The sequence below is a fragment of the Erpetoichthys calabaricus genome, chromosome 9, assembly GCF_900747795.2.
Source record: "Erpetoichthys calabaricus chromosome 9, fErpCal1.3, whole genome shotgun sequence".
Classification (NCBI taxonomy): domain Eukaryota; kingdom Metazoa; phylum Chordata; class Cladistia; order Polypteriformes; family Polypteridae; genus Erpetoichthys; species Erpetoichthys calabaricus.
The window spans coordinates 99,437,409-99,451,264 of NC_041402.2; positions in this window are offsets into that span (position 1 = coordinate 99,437,409).

The window sequence follows — 13,856 nt, forward strand, 5'->3', positions numbered from 1 at the left end:
TCCTGAAATTAAGCAACAGTTGCTACCTCTCGGCAATGGGTCTTAAAAAAAATAAAAATAAAAATAAAAAAACAAAAAACCTGACGTCATGCCCTAGATTTGTATTAAACTGAATTTACATGTAATTGGCGGAAATGTGCACACAAAATTTAGAAATCTCTGAAATCAGTCTAGAACGCTGGATTAATTCGGGTTACAATGAGTTTTGACTGTGTGTGATATTTGGTAAATGGAAACGTCTCCAATTTTGCTCATAAAACTACTTGTACGAAACATCTTTCCTTCGAACCTAGATCACGTTCTAAGGAAAATTGATCTTTTAATAGTAATAAAATCGAGACAATTTCTTTCAAGAATTAAAATATTATTGGTATGTGCTGTGATGCTTTTGAGAAATATTGAATGTATATTGAGCTTGGATGAGTGCAAAACCACTGTTAAGATAGGGAAGTATGGTGACGTAGTGATTAGCACTGCTGCTCAACAACAGGAAATGAATGCTTGGGCTTATATGCTTTCTGTGTAGAGTGAGATGTTGAGTGCTTTAAATTGCAACTGTTTAACTGCCTTTGAGTATGTTTTCCATTATGTTGAAGAGGTTTTTGTGACTGCAGTGTATTAAAACAACATTTGACTGAGTTTGGAAATATGGTTGAAGAGAATGTGTGAAATATATATAAATGACATGACTGATAAAACTATGCATGAAACAATGTATGTATATGTGTATATACGTATATTGTATGTGTGTGTGTGCGCGTGTGTATGTATATATATTATATATGTATTGTTCAAACAGATCTCTGAATTCAAGCGGAAAATATGATTAAGTGTAATGAAAAAAAAAAAGTTAAAAATAATGTGTATACTGCCTTCTTTACAAGTTAAAAAAAAAAAAAAAATTTTTTCTAGTAATTGCAAATTAAATTTAAAGGAAAATGAGACATATTCTCTAGGAAAATGAGGAAAGTGGTATTGAGCACTGGCTTTCAGTCTAGGCAGTGTTCCATATTAAGATATGCTGTACAAAAGGGAGGTTAAAAGAAAAAACAAACAGGGGAAAAAAAATAAATAAAAAAGGAATGTGGAGCTTAATTTATATAGTAATTAGAAACTATGCCCCTACTGCCAAGTGGTCTGCACAGGCTTCTAAACCTTTGCGTTGCCACGTGCATGTCAGTTGCATAAGGGTAGAGATGTAACTATAAACACAGACTCGCGCTGTGTCATAACCATGGATTTTTTTTTTTTTTTTTGTGGAAAATGTGAGGGTACAAGACCAGTACTGGCTATCCAATTCAGCACAATACTTTTGTGTATAATTTGTTTGATGCCATTATGGAGCCTAGCCAAATTACTGTAATAAAGTTCCAGATATATTCGAATAACCAAGATCTGGTGTGTCACGGTATTATTGGGCCAAAGATGCCACTTGGAGGCCCAACACCTGCTGCGCCCATGACCGAAGTTTTTTATTTACAGACCAGTGCAACACCCACAGATGTTCGGACTTGGAAATAAAGAGGACGATGGGATATGGAGCCACCTACAGACTAACAAACTTTTTCTGCCCAAGTTTTCTTTTCTAGGCTTTGCAAAGATTGCTCCTAGATTAAATTATGCTGAAGACGACAAAATGGTGCCACATGTGGAAAGCTTTTGGAGGACTCCAGAGTTCTCGCTTTATGCTGCAGCGTACTGTCAGACGTGTGTGGTGTGCATGAAACATAACATAGGAAGAGGACTGAAGACCTCCAAAGAACACTGAAAGGTGTGCACTCCCAACTAAGAGTCCTGGGGTGTGGCCCATTCCATCCTCAGATGAGAGAATCCACCTTGGCGAATGGGTTCTGATCTGAGATACTTGGCAAAAGCACTGGCACCAACCCTGCTGGTGAGGTCAGCACTAAGTCCTTCTGGTTACTCCTCATGTTGTAAAGGTTAAAAGACACCAATTCCTGGATTCACCTGTCCCACTGTAAGAAGATCTGTTTGGGAAGGTTAACATGAAGATAAAGGCAGTAATCATTGTGTGCATGATATGCACCATCCTATGGACATGTATGCTGTGACTGTGGTCCAAAATCGACCCGGTGCATGGCGCGAAGGGAGAACTGGCCATGGCGATTAAACATCCCACCTGGACTAACAATACTTGGTGATGAATAGAACTGTGCTGCTTTTAAGAACAAATTGCTGTCTCCCTTTCCTTAGTAATGTGTTGTCAAAGATGTCCAACACTATGATAAATAATATGGTCCTTTGAGTTTCCCCTACAAATCCAACTGCCCCTTCTCTGAAGGATTTTAATGATTCTGAAGCTTTTCTTTTTCATATTACTGATATTGATGATATGCAAGAAAAGTGAACCGTTTCGGTTCAAAGGGAGGAGTGTAAGAGTTAAATTTGAACCCTGCTGCAGTGTGTACCTGGTATGTGTCCGAGTCTCATCCTTCCGAGCTTATGCTTAAAAGCTGATGCCGTTATTTTTTATTCACTATGATAAAATAGGTTTCCTGTTCTGAACCAAGCTGGATCATTATATATAGGCCATTGTTCTTTTCTTTGTGAAATTCACACATCTCCTAAAATAAGAATAAAAATAATACATTTAAAAAGTCACGTACATCCTAAACAAACAGGACTATCAAATTGTGGTCATCTAAGGTATCAAAATCTGCCATGTCCTGTTAGCAACTAGGTGTAACCAATCATGTTAAAAGTTTTCTGAATTTGTAGTGAATTCCTTTTAAAAGAAAAAGTGACCTAATCAATGAATTGTATAAATATAGCCTACGTAGCAATGTGACTAGCATGTGGCTAACATGTAGTACACTTGTTACCTCTTCGAAGATTTAGATAAAAAAATAACGAAGGACGCTTTCTCCTGCCTGCGTTTTGACTGGGAAGTGCATGAATAAATATATGGATATCCCTACCCACTAACATAGAATGTAGTAACTCCTGTGATTGAATCAAAGTTTGATAAGCTTGTAAGTGTGCAGAAGTTTTGAGGTAAATAGTTACAAGTTCAAAGTAGTGCATAAGGTACAGAATGTATTTTTCACCTTATAAATGCATCAACAAAATGTATAAAGTCCAGGTTTGTCCATGTTGCATGCAGTAAAAGCAATTTTTAAAACTATCCAGCATTTAAAGTTAAATGTAAAATAGCAACTAGACATTTAAGCATAGTTAATTCAGTTTTCAGGTCTATAATTTATGGAACCTGTTCTTCCTTTGTTGGTATTTAATATACCAATATCCCCCTCTAGGATGCAGGCACTTCCTCACAGGTCTAGCATTTTTTGATCAAGTCACATGCCTGATTGCTGTCAATTTGGAGTCTGTGCATTGTCCCTCCCACATCTGTGTAATCCAATCTTGCTCAGCCAACACCAAAGATATGCAAGCAAGATTAATTAGAAATTTCTAAACTGAACTGGCCACAATGCGAGAGAGAGTATGTGTGGAACATGTGTTGGTACACTGATGCCCCTCCTAAGACTCTGACCTCTGCTAGTACGGAATCACAAATGGAACTACAAATGTCAAAGTAGTGCTGGGTGGTAGGACCAAAATTCTATATCACGGCATTTTTCAAAATACCGGTTTCACGGTATTGGACGATATTTTCTTCAACCATGCATTTTCCACTGCAATTACTGGCTAAGAATAACCTATTCCACTGTCATGAGAATTATACAAAAAAAAAAAAAAAATTTAATGTGCACACAAGCATTAATACAGGTTTGCATGCCCCCATAATGTGATAGTTTTCAAGTGGGTGGCACTAATGAAGGAATCACATTGCATGACAGATGCAGTCAAAATATAGAGCCTTTTTTATTGAACAAAGTTTGCAAACAACTTAAACTAAAATTGACAATAGATTTTCAACCATCCAAAGAGGTATTTAGACTTAGTAAAATATCCAAAGGTGCTTGTCAAAAGTTGTATTGCACTGAACATGTCTTAGAAAAGGAATAAATAGTAAATATTTTTTGTAAACCAACTACACTTTGTTAATGTTAATCTCAGTCCACTGACATGTTAGTGACTTTTTAAAACAACTTTACCATCATTAAACCGCATAATATTTAAACTAATAATAAAATACATAGTGCAACTTCCAGTATATAATTACTTCCAAGACTTCAAGCCCAGGTGCACTACACAGTATTCACCAAATTAAAATAAAATAAAAAACAAGTGGAACTTGATGATGACATCTTTACCAAGTGAACCATCACTAAGGCAAACTGCTTTAATATGGACCTTGCTTCAAGCTAAGCTATATACATAAATAAAACTGCAACTTGCATTTATAATACTATTTGTGGTATAGCCCTACAGAAGTGTATTAGGGCCACGGTGAAGAAAAGACATGTTGACTTTATTCTTGACATTTCCATTTTAATCTTGACACTTATGTATGGGGTCCCCAGGTGTATGTTCAGTGTAGAGAACTTTATGGCAGGTGTGACGAGGCTCCAAAAAACTGGATGTATGAATGGGTATCGCACAGGTTTAACTTTATTGTGAAACATTGGGTTCGTGATCTGGTGGTCGGAGACACAAACAGAATTCAATAGATGTTCTTCTGAGCGGGCTTTTATTGTATGCGTGCTGTCTGTCTGACGTACCAAACCTCCAGTTCCTATCCTTCATTTTTCTTTCTCGCATAACCAATCACTACACAATAAACGTTTTTGTGAAATTAAAACTAGTTATAAACTTAGACCATGGAGAGTTCAGAACTTTCCAAAAAAAAAAAAAAAAAAAAAAAAAAAAAAAAAAAAATGTATACAAAATCTTCGTCATACAGTACATGTTTAATTATGCCATCCATTCAGGGTTGCACCCATCTCAGCAAGCATTGTGTGCGAGGCAGGAGCTAATCCTGAACAGGGCACCAGCACATCACAGGGTGAATACGAGCAACACATACACTAATAGGGTCAATATAGTATAACAAAACTCCACATCCTACACGACTTTGAAAAAAAAGCTGAAGCACACAGAGTAAATCCACCAGAAAAACAAGCAAATTCAAGGCAGGGAACACCCGGGACCCCCTTGCTGCAACACAGCAGTGCACCCTCCACGCCACCATGCCCCCACATGATTAACACATGCTTGAATGCATTTCATCATGAAAAAGTAAGTATTTATCTTAGCATTCTAAATGTTCAGGGAGCAGGAATATCATGAAATTAATGTAATGTATTCTGTGTGTTGATCGCTGCCTGCATCTGCTCTTAATGCAAGAGGAAGTCAGTTTAAGAAGCACGTAGTGATTAATATGGCTCGGGAAACACTTAACACAAAGCATTGAATGTGCTACATAACTTATGACGGGGTGTGATAAAATCTAGTAAATTAAATATTAATTTTAAGATGAAGTTTAGTTTACAATGTTCTACTTTAATGACAATTACGAGAATAAAGTCAACATGTCGTCACACTATTACACAGTACCTAGGTACATTACACAGTATTGAAAAAAAATAAATAAAACAAGTATAACTTGGCTTGCAGTATTATCCAATAGAATAGAAACAGTATTCACATATTTGAACATAATGGTCCACATCCGACCTTTTAAAACCAAAGTATCGCCAGACAACAGACACGGCTCCTTTTTTCGGCAAAAGTTCTTCTGTGTCATCATGTTCAACTTTATCATCTGCTACAGCTTCAGTTTCAGAATGTTCTGTCCATTTTCACCGTTCAATACCTTCACTAACGCATGTACTCCGTTGCATGAGTGTTTAGCGGTGCAGCAGTGGAAAGGTCCCCACCATAAACAGTTTCCCGCTGTGCCATGTTCCAAACATTGTTTAGGCTATTTAAACAGGTGTTGCGGTCTAAGAAAAGTCCATATCATAACCAAAATAAACGGTTTTTGGTATGAACCGGTATACCGCCAAGCAAAGCAAATTATATTATATATAAAACACACACACACTATATAGTCCAGATTTCACATAACCAGCTGCACACTTGCAATGTCTCAAACATGATTTTCTAAAACCCCATTTCCAGAAATATCCCATGCACAACAGAAACACTTTAGCGTGTTACTGATACACATTTTTCATGTTTGAGAATAAGGCACGTATCCTTTTGAAACATTAAGTGATCTATGCTAGTTGCTGCACCGTTGAGTTTTTATTGTGGGAGAGCATCACTGCCCTGTTCCTCCGGATCTTCCATTACCATCTCTCTCACATAGTTGCACCAATACATTACCTAAATGTGCCACAGACCCATTGTCATAGTGACAGGACCTCAAATCTTAAACTGTAGAAGTTACAGACAAGGATGACAAGGTTCTTGCTGTAGTATGTGGACAAAAGCATTTTGCTTCAAAAATAGTTTCAGATTTAATAAGTTATCAAATTAAATGCAGCTCTAGCTATTATATATACAGTCATTGCCGAAATTATCGGCACCCATGGAATTTTTCCAGAAAATGCACCATTTCTCCCAGGAAATTGTAATTACAAATGTTTTTGTATATACATGTTTATTTCCTTTATGTGCATTGGAACACAAAAAAACAGAAAAAAGCCAAATCTGACATGTCACACAGAACTGCAAAAATGGGCTGGACAAAATTATTGGCAGCCTTTCAAAATTGTGGGTAAATCGTTTTATTTCAAGCATATGATGCTCGTTTGAACTCACCTGTGGCAATACTGATGCTAGCAATACAGCAATCACACCTGAAGCCAGTTAAAATGGAGAAAAGTGGACTCAACCTTTCTGTTGTGTGTCTGAGTGTGCTACACTAAGCATGGAGAACAGAAAGAAGAGCAGAGAATTGTCCGAGGACTTGAGAACAAAAATTGTGGAAAAATATCAACAATCTCAAGGCTACAAGTCCATCTCCAGAGATCTTCATGTTCCTTTGTCCACTGTGCGCAACATAAATCAAGAAGTTCACAACACATGGCACTGTAGCTAATCTCCCCGGATGTGGGCAGAAGAGAAAAATTGATATAAGACTGCAACGAAGGATAGTCCGAATGGTGGATAAACAACCACAATCAACTTCAAAACATATTCAAGCTGTTCTGCAGACTCAGGGTGCAGCAGTGTCAGCTCGAACTATCCGTCGACATCTGAAAGAAATGAAACGCTATGGCAGGAGAGCAAGGAGGACCCCACTGCTGACACAGAAACATAAAGCCAGACTGGAGTTTGCCAAAATGTACTTTAAGCCAAAATCCTTCTGGGCGAACGTCTTGTGGACCGATGAGACCAAAGTAGAGCTTTTTGGTAAAGCTCATCATTCTACTGGTTACAGAAAACGGAATGAGGCCTACGAAGAAAAGAACACAGTACCTACAGTCAAACATGGTGGAGGTTCGAAGATGTTTTGGAGATGTTTTGCTGCCTCTGGCACTGGATGCCTTGACTGTGCACAAAGCATCATGAAATCTGAAGACTACCAAAAGATATTGGGGCACAATGTAGGGCCCAGTGTCAGAAAGCTGGGTCTGCGTCAGAGGTCATGAGTGTTCCAGCAGGACAATAACCCCAAACATACCTCTAAAAGCACTCCAATGGTTGAAGACAAAGCGCTGGAGAGTTCTGAAGTGGCCAGCAATGAGTCCGGATCTAAATCCGATCGAACACTTATGGAGAGATCTCAAAATTGCTGTTGGGAGAAGGCACCCTTCAAATCTGAGAAAAACGCAGTTTGCAAAAGAAGAGTGGTCAGAAATTCCAGCTGAGAGGTGTAACAAGCTTGTTGATGGTTATAGGAAGCTCTTGATTTCAGTTTTTTTTTCTCCAAAGGGCGTGCAACCAACTATTAAGTAGAGGGTGCCAATAATTTTGTCCAGCCCAGTTTTTGAGTTGTGTGAAATGTCAGATTTGGCTTTTTTTCCCCTTCTGTTTTTTTGTGTTGTTCCAATGCACATAAAGGAAATAAAACGTGTATACAAAAACATTTGTAATTGCAACAATTTTCTAGGAGAAATGGTGCATTTTCAAGGAAAATTCCAGGGGTGCCGATAATTTTGGCCATCACTGTACACATTTGGCTAATAAAAACAAAAAGTTACATTAGACCACAAATCCCTTAGACAGATTCAATGTATCAGTTAACTATCAATATTGACATGCTAACACTTACTAATAAAGACAAGGAACACACTATATACAGTGGTGTGAAAAACTATTTGCCCCCTTCCTGATTTCTTATTCTTTTGCATGTTTGTCAAACAAAATGTTTCTGATCATCAAACACATTTAACCATTAGTCAAATATAACACACGTAAACACAAAATGCAGTTTGTAAATGGTGGTTTTTATTATTTAGGGAGAAAAAAAAATCCAAACCTACATGGCCCTGTGTGAAAAAGTAATTGCCCCCTGAACCTAGTAACTGGTTGGGCCACCCTTAGCAGCCATAACTGCAATCAAGCGTTTGCGATAACTTGCAATGAGTCTTTTACAGCGCTCTGGAGGAATTTTGGCCCACTCATCTTTGCAAAATTGTTGTAATTCAGCTTTATTTGAGGGTTTTCTAGCATGAACCGCCTTTTTAAGGTCATGCCATAGCATCTCAATTGGATTCAGGTCAGGACTTTGACTAGGCCACTCCAAAGTCTTCATTTTGTTTTTCTTCAGCCATTCAGAGGTGGATTTGCTGGTGTGTTTTGGGTCATTGTCCTGTTGCAGCACCCAAGATCGCTTCAGCTTGAGTTGACGAACAGATGGCCGGACATTCTCCTTCAGGTTTTTTTGGTAGACAGTAGAATTCATGGTTCCATCTATCACAGCAAGCCTTCCAGGTCCTGAAGCAGCAAAACAACCCCAGACCATCACACTACCACCACCATATTTTACTGTTGGTATGATGTTCTTTTTCTGAAATGCTGTGTTCCTTTTACGCCAGATGTAACGGAACATTTGCCTTCCAAAAAGTTCAACTTTTGACTCATCAGTCCACAAGGTATTTTCCCAAAAGTCTTGGCAATCATTGAGATGTTTCTTAGCAAAATTGAGACGAGCCCTAATGTTCTTTTTGCTTAACAGTGGTTTGCGTCTTGGAAATCTGCCATGCAGGCCGTTTTTGCCCAGTCTCTTTCTTATGGTGGAGTCGTGAACACTGACCTTAATTGAGGCAAGTGAGGCCTGCAGTTCTTTAGACGTTGTCCTGGGGTCTTTTGTGACCTCTCGGATGAGTCGTCTCTGCGCTCTTGGGGTAATTTTGGTCGGCCGGCCACTCCTGGGAAGGTTCACCACTGTTCCATGTTTTTGCCATTTGTGGATAATGGCTCTCACTGTGGTTCGCTGGAGTCCCAAAGCTTTAGAAATGACTTTATAACCTTTACCAGACTGATAGATCTCAATTACTTCTGTTCTCATTTGTTCCTGAATTTCTTTGGATCTTGGCATGATGTCTAGCTTTTGAGGTGCTTTTGGTCTACTTCTCTGTGTCAGGCAGCTCCTATTTAAGTGATTTCTTGATTGAAACAGATGTGGCAGTGATATCAGGCCTGGGTGTGGCTACGGAAATTGAACTCAGGTGTGATACACCACAGTTAGGTTATTTTTTAACAAGGGGGCAATTACTTTTTCACACAGGGCCATGTAGGTTTGGATTTTTTTTCTCCCTAAATAATAAAAACCATCATTTAAAAACTGCATTTTGTGTTTACTTGTGTTATATTTGACTAATGGTTAAATGTGTTTGATGATCAGAAACATTTTGTGTGACAAACATGCAAAAGAATAAGAAATCAGGAAGGGGGCAAATAGTTTTTCACACCACTGTATATTTTCTAAATCACAATAAGCCAAGACCAAATTCCTTGCAAGAAGCTGGCAAAACTGTACTAAAACAGAAAAACTGGCAATTAATTAGCAGCCATAAATCGCCCGATTGCTGGAAGTGGGCCTTGCTTTGGTACTCTCCTCAGGTGAAATGTGGACAGACCCTGCCAGGTTGTGCAATGGCTCCATTTACCTGCAAAACATTAGAATATTGTGTAATGTCAACTAGAACTAGAATCAACTAGCTTTATTTTTTTTAAAGATTCAATTAAATTTGCATGTGGTTTTCTAGGATTGAACAACATTTTCCAAAGTTTCCAGGTTTTCAAAGCCATGTGGAAACCCTGATTACTTCTTTAGTATGCATCACTGATTACACTCCAAGTGTCAATACAGTGCTGTAAAAGGGCTGTTCTTTTCTCAGTACCTTCAAATTTTACTGTTCAAATACATGTTGGGCTACCAGCAGATCTTGGGCAGTCAAAATCTGGTACTAGAATGGATGGAGCCAAATGATGAATATATCAAATTGCAACAACACTACAATTTAATATGCAATAATCTATTAATCTAGAATACTGTACATCAAATTGAAGGTTCTAATGCAACATTAGGCATTCAGTTACATCCAGGAAAGGAAGGAGAAGAATTTAAACTCAAAACAAAGTTACTACAGTAGGTAACCCAGGGATATTAGCACCCTCTTTATAAAGGGTTTGTGTTGCCAAGAGCAAGGGTGTTAGCACCACAAGCCAAGAAAAGGTTGGTGAAAGAAAAATGTCTTACTTGCCAAACAAGACTACATTTTATGGAACAGTCATGCACATAAAACCAAAGTTTGAGGATTAAATGGAACCCTCCGCTTCCACTGAAAATGGACTACAAAAAGAACCTTAATGCATAAAAAAAATGAAATAGTAAAACCTCTTACCATTTACATCAGAGGCTCCAAAAAAGCAAATTTGCTACATTAGGTAGCTCACAGATCCGAGATGCTTCCAAGGATGCTCAGTAGAGTCCAAAGCAGTAGTGGATCAATTTCTATTCCAAAGCTGATTAACAAGTCCAATGCAAACGTGTCTATTTCATAAAAACAAAAATGCTGGTTAGCAATAGTTTTTCATAAAACACACAAGACTTGCACTTCTAAAAAGAGATCTGAAAAACCCACAAGAACTTTTTAGGAAACAGTTCAGTGGTCTCAACTTTATATCTGTAGTCAAGCATCTTACTTCAAAAGGCACTGCCTGCCTAAAAGCCTCAGCTTCAAGTTAAATTTTTATGCCAGTTAGGCAAGCATTAAAATGAGGGTACTATGCTTGATAAGCCTAGATCAATGCATAATAATATATATAAAATTAAACATTTAGAGAGAGTTCCTTTTTATGCAATAATACATTTCTGTACCTACAATATTCTATCCATAAAGCTTTAGTAACAGCCTCTTTCACAAATACAACCTGGGAACCTCCAAAGGGGACTACCACATTATGATGCTGTAATATTTTATTTGCTTCAAATGGAAATTTTCTGCAAATGGCTTACATATATAAAAAAAAAAATGTAAGAAATTCCTAGAAATGTACGCTTCCGACGAAGAAATTACTGGATCAGCTTAGTTTACTTTCAACCTTGATTTGACTCTGTATTATAAAATTCCTGGGATAGCTTACATCTATGAAATTCTCTAGTACGAAGTTTCATGTACATGCTAAACCAGTAGTGTCTCATACTTAAGTAAATTATTATTCTACCTTTTAATCAATTTAGATAAAAAGGATGAAATAATCCTTAACCTAGTTCCTTTAGGGGTAAGAAGAAAAATACCAATTTTATAACTTAAAATTTCATTCATTTATGAAATCTAACTTAAGGAGGGTGAACATTATCAGTGATTAATGTGCCTTTGTATACTAAGCTTAAATCAATTAATACAACTTGAAAATGGCTGACTGGAAGTGTGCCAAGATCACAGAAGATAAATCCTAGTACCTTAGTGTTAAAATTCTCACGTTAATGTAAATTAAAGGTCATCTCTGTATAGATAAAATCCTCTCACATTAATCAATTTAATGAGTTTAAAAATCAAACTGGTATTGTTTAAATAACATGCAATCCAAGAATCTACTGATGCAATGTTGTTTAGAAAACTATTGAAATAAATCAAAAACTAAATGTCACACCAACCAAAGGAGCTACTTCCTTAATAGAGAACATTTGACTTATACTTGCATGCTTGCAAATAGTATGCCTGAAGGAAGGATGGACAACAGAAGGAGAACTTTAAAACTTCGAAGCGTCTCCAACAGGAGTTTCACTTCTCAGTGCCAGTCCCTTATCTTAGGGTACAGTTTTAGGATATGCATAGAACATGGTAAATATTTCAGGCAGACAATACAAAAAGACAAGCTATTCATAATCTAAGTAAATGAGGATGCCTTCACTATTCCAATTGTAGAAAAAAGTGTGAAAACGTTAAAGCATCATTGCCTCCTAAACTTTGCCCTCTACAGTATTTACATTATGGGATTTATATATATACACCACTCCAGAAAAGGACACTCTTTCAAAACTTGACATTCTTAATTCAAAGTTGTAACTTCATATTGTACAGCAAGTGATGAAAGTAAAAATGATTAAAATTTAAAATTTGGGTAAAGTCTTTAAATCTTAAGGTAATTGAACACCAAGCATTAAAATGTGGCTCCGTTCACTTAAGGCAGCATACCTTCAATTTCAATAAGACTATTTCGCACATAAAGGTAACGCTATGTCCAGGTCAGTATATACAGTATGTCTGGCTGCCTATAGCTCTACACAAAAAAAAAGTTTAAAGTTTAGCCAATTTGTTGAAATGTTTTACATCAGTTACTTAGCACACAGACATTATTCAAGACTGTAAAATACTTTAAAAGCTAAGAATAAAAGGTAGCTGCTCATGCTTTGTTTTCATTCCCCCTTAACAGTTTTTGCATTTTTAAAAATAAAATAGTAGTCTTGGTAACACAATGAAACACTTTAAAATACCTATAATATTGTAAGGGTGTTTTCCCTAGCCCTCCCAAATTCTCTGGAGAGAACATGGAACAATAAGTTGACAGAACATAATTATAAACAAACTGCTGTTGAATTATACATAATCCTGTAGGAGCAGAAAAAGTGATCGTTACAAGCATTCAGACACCATCATTTTAATAAGTCAAAAGAAAAAATACTATCCATCCACTTACCAAACCTGCTCAGTCCACTAGAAGGTCACAGAGAATCAGTTTATCCCAGCGACATCTGGCAAGTGCCAGGAACAAAACTCTGGATAGGTTGCCAATCCACCACTTGTTTGTTTATTCTGGGCCAGTTTCAAAACTGAACATGCAAATATTTGGACTGTAGGATGAAAATCTATGCACAAAGTGATAGGACTGCAAGTCTAATTCAGTTTATTGGAGCAGTGAAGCAGCAACTGCACAATAGTCATTTATTTACATTTACTTATTTAGCAAATGCCTTATCCAAGGCAATTTACATTTGATGCAATTGGTTATATTTCTTTTGGTTTATCAATTGGAGCATAGGCAGGTCAAGTGACTTGCTCATGGACACACAATGTCAGTATAGGGATTTGAACCCACAACCTCAAGAGTTTGTCCAAAGCCAAACTACCACACCACACCACCTGTCTATACTACTAAACTAGAACAACTGGGTGTTAAAAATGGAGAAAAAAAACCCTGTTGCACAAGTTCAAGCCTTCTATGTTCCATCCAATATGTGGTTGAACAATCATAAGATTGAATGTAACTGTACATAGGATATTGGTTAGAGAACCAAATTTTAAAATGTACACATGGGCATTGGACTTTTCCAAAGTGCTTTTTTTTTTTTAACCTTCTAGTTGTAGCACAGTTTGAAAGCACAAGGAAGAAGGGGGAAAAAAAACACTTGTGTACTAAATGGGAGAGGGGAAAAAACCCTAAGGATTTTGTCAGAGACCTTTTACTCAAGTGGAAAAGGAATAAAAGGTTCCATAAAGACTAAAATGATTTTTTTTTTTTTTAAGCTT